Source organism: Nannobrachium achirus (genome assembly GCF_963921795.1).
Source record: "Nannobrachium achirus genome assembly, chromosome: 24".
Lineage (NCBI taxonomy): Eukaryota > Metazoa > Chordata > Actinopteri > Myctophiformes > Myctophidae > Nannobrachium > Nannobrachium achirus.
The window spans coordinates 48,662,502-48,666,521 of NC_137831.1; positions in this window are offsets into that span (position 1 = coordinate 48,662,502).

A 4,020-nucleotide genomic window follows, 5' to 3' on the forward strand; every position below is an offset into this window, starting at 1 on the left:
TTGATAGATTTCTACTACACACCCTTTCTGGAGCCACTCTCCCAGCTGCAGGTCTTTCTGTAGCTACCCTCCCAGCTGCTGACCGTCCTGGAGGCACTCTGCCCACTGCAGACCTTTCTGGAGGCACCCTCCTCAATGTGGATCTGGACCGCTGCCTCTGGGTCAACAGGCTCTGAAGTGTATATGGAACCAAATGGACCCATTATTATAGTCTGATAGTAGTCATAGTCATAGTGTCATATCCTGGAATAAATTCCTTACCAAAACATTTCTTCACCAATGTGTTTGTAAAGGTGTCTAGTAACATATCTCACAAAGACTGAACTTCAGTTTCCCTAGGAGAATCTACCACTCATACTTACTTCGCTGTCACACTGTGACTCCTGGGTCATCCCACTGCCAGACCTTGCGGACCGTTCTGGAGGCACTCTGCCCACTGTGGGCCTTTCTGGAGGCAACCTCCCCACTGCGGATCTGGACTGCTGCCTCTGGCTCCTCCTGGTGCTGTCTTCACTCTGGGAATAATAAGCCGACACACTTGAATCCTATGACACCGTCTCAATCTCCTTGTACAACCAAATTCCCCCAATTAACCTAAGCCATCTATAGCTCATTGGTTCTCAAAATGGGGTCCGAGGACCCACAGGTAGGGTGGCCATACGTCCGGATTTTGGCCGGACAGTCTGTTTTTTGACCCTGCATGCTGTCCTCCTCCCAGCTCAACCTGTGGCCGGACACATTATTGTCCGGCTTTTGTAAATCTCCCGTTAGAATATAGGTCTGACTCTGCGCAGCCAGTGCAGTGCCACTATCAGCCAGCCAGCCTGCTGGCTTTAGTGGCTTACATTTGCATATCACAGTAATTCTCACGTTTCTTTGGTCTAAAAACAGCTTGCAGCCAGCCTATTAATTCGTATAGAAAAATGGCAGATATAGAAGCTCACGGTCACAACGCAACACCGCACCGCAGCGTGTCGCATGCTACGTGAGGGCATTTTCAGCCCCACCCCGTCCGAGCCTTATTGTCGCTGACTGAACAGATGCCACACGTGGGTAATGTTATGAGAGAAACACTGCGATGCTCAATTGTTCCATTTGAGTTAAATTAACATTGATTTTACAATTGAAACATGGTCAGAGATAGAAATGACATTGAATGGGGTCCATAGAGCTGTGGTTCTCGACCTGTTAAGGCCGCGACCCCAAAAATAATCATATTTAACTGAGGACCCCCCACCCTGACGAAGAATAAGAGTTGAGGCATTACATTTTGTATAACACCGTTCTATTGTGAAAAAAACACATCTACATGCTCAAGCAATGAAGCAATGATTTATAATTGTAAGCGCTGAGTAAGTGAGTTTAGATTCCACGGTGGGTTACTTATTTAAAGCTAAAATCCAGTGAACCGATTAATAACTTTAGGACCGATACATTGACCGATTCAGGCGCTACAGAGTACATTACAGTATTGATACTTTTACTTGAGTAGAACATTTTAGTACTTTTTCCACCACTCATACTTACAAAGCATGTTGCTTGACTTGCTTCGCTGTCACACTGTGACTCCTGGTCCATCCCACTGCCAGACTGTGCGGACCTTTCTGGAGGCAACCTCCCGGTTGGGTTGCTCACTACGGATCTGGACCGCTGCCTCTGGGAGCTCCTTCTGGTGCTGTCTTCACTCTACAAATGGAATAGAGTGGTTTAATCTGTACACCGTTCCATTTGAGTTAAATTAACATTGATTTTACAATTGAAACATGGGTCACAGAGATAGAAATGTCATTAAATGGGGTCCATAGGGCAGTGGTTCTCAACCTTTTAAGGCTGCAACCCCCAAAATAATCATATTTAACTGGGGACCCCCACAATCTGACAAGCACTAGAGTTGAGGCATTACATTTTGTATAACACGGTCCTATTGTGAAAATAACACATCTACACATGCTCACAACGCCTTTTATTTTCACAATTTCTGCTTCTAATATTTGACAATTTGGCCAATGTTTAACAGGTAATTAAAAAGCCCTTAAATTGTCACTTTAGAAATGTGCAGATGCCCTCTTAACACTTTAGAAATGTGCAGATGGCCTCTTAACACTTAAACTGTGTTGGTTTGTTTACTGTTGAGTGAGAAAAACAAGTTTATCATCTGGGGACCACCCCAAAATAATTTGGAGACCCTGGGCCCTGGGGGTCCCGGCCCACAGGTTGAGAACCACTGCCATAGAGCCAACCTTGCATGTCAAACTGGGGATCCATGAAATTAAAATGGTTGAGAATCTCGGCTGAGAAACTTCTTATGGGGGTCCCTGGCACATTTTCAAATGGGGATCCTCGGGTTAAGACTACATTTGGGTGTCTTTGACATGAAAAGGTTTGAGAACCACTGATCTAGCTATCCACCTATCACAAACCTTTTCATGTCAAGGACCCCCAAATGTAGTCATAACCCGTGGACCCTCATGTAAAAATATTCCACAACCTGTCACAACCAGGGACCAGTGGTGTAAAGTAACTAAGTACATTTACTTATTTACTGTACTTAAGTACAATTTTGAGGTAATTGTACTTTACTTGAGTATTTCCAATTTCCAATAATTTACTTCTACTCCACTAAATCTGGGATCCAAATATTGTACTTTTACTCCACTACATTTATTTTAAAACTTTAGTTACTAAGTTACTTTGCAGATATAAATTATAATATTATAAAACATACATAAACCTCTTTAGCCCTATTCTATATCTACAAGCGTGAGCTTGTAGATCTGCTATTTTCAAACATTTTGTACTTTTACTTTTGGTACATTTTGATGCCAATACTTTGATACTTTTACTGAAGCACATGTTGAATTCTGGACTTTTACTTGTAACGGAGTATTTCTACATTGCTGTATTGATACACCACTGCCAGGGACCCCTAGCTGACATGTCTCCATTCTGACACTAACCCTATCTCTAACCCTAACCCTAAACCGAACCCCCATGGGAGTGTCGCCACTACCGACAATAAGAAGTCCATTTCGGAGTGGCGACATGTCGGAATGGAGAGAGCCTCCTACACGCAGCTAGTACGGACCTCTATAGCTACGTTAGCTTACGTTAGCTTAGCTAACGTAGCTAACTTAGCTACGTAGCTAACTAATGTTAGCTGGCAGCCAACATCAACGTCGCTAGCTAACGTCACTTACAATGGTGTAAACTAAGTACCCAGCTGAAAACTTTAATTACAATTGACTTTGCAGACATACATTATAATATTATAAAATATACATAAACCACTTTAGCCCTATTTTATACCTATTTGAAAATGCTTCACAATGCGTCGCGAGGCGACGCGTTATGAGCTTGTAGATCTGCTATTTTCGTTTTTTTGTAGGCACACTTTTACTTTTGTTACTTTAAGATACATTATCAATTCCAGGCCTTGAGAGTATTTCTACATTGCAGTATTGATATTTTGACTTGAGTAAAACATTGTAGCACTACCACTCATACTTACCAGTATGCTTGATAACTCGCTGTCACTCATCCTGCTCAATGTGCTCTTCCTCCTAGTTTGGTTAATAGTTAATAAAACTAACTAACTGTAACTGGTGTAGTCGACGTGTATGCGCGACGGCTTGGTTTTCTTCTTCTTGAAGAACTTACTGCGCAGCTGAGCTAATGAAGGGCTCGCGCTTGCCAGACTATAGTGCCAGAGTAGTCATAACACCACTAGAGGTCGCTAATATCATAGAGTATATGAGTAGACGGAGAGACGTAACGTCCGAATATTAGCAACCTCTGCTGGTATATGATTTATGGCTAGTGCCAGAGTGCGCGTGCCAATTTAATGACGCAGCTGTAATATAATAGGCTTGGTGCATGGAGCTGCTGTGTTAGGACCGGAAGTTTCAACAGTCAACACTCGTCACGCCTCTCTTCACCAACGTGGGCCAGATAACTATTATAAATGTTATTGTATTAATATATTAAGTTATGTTATAGGTTATAGGCCTACATAAAGTCATT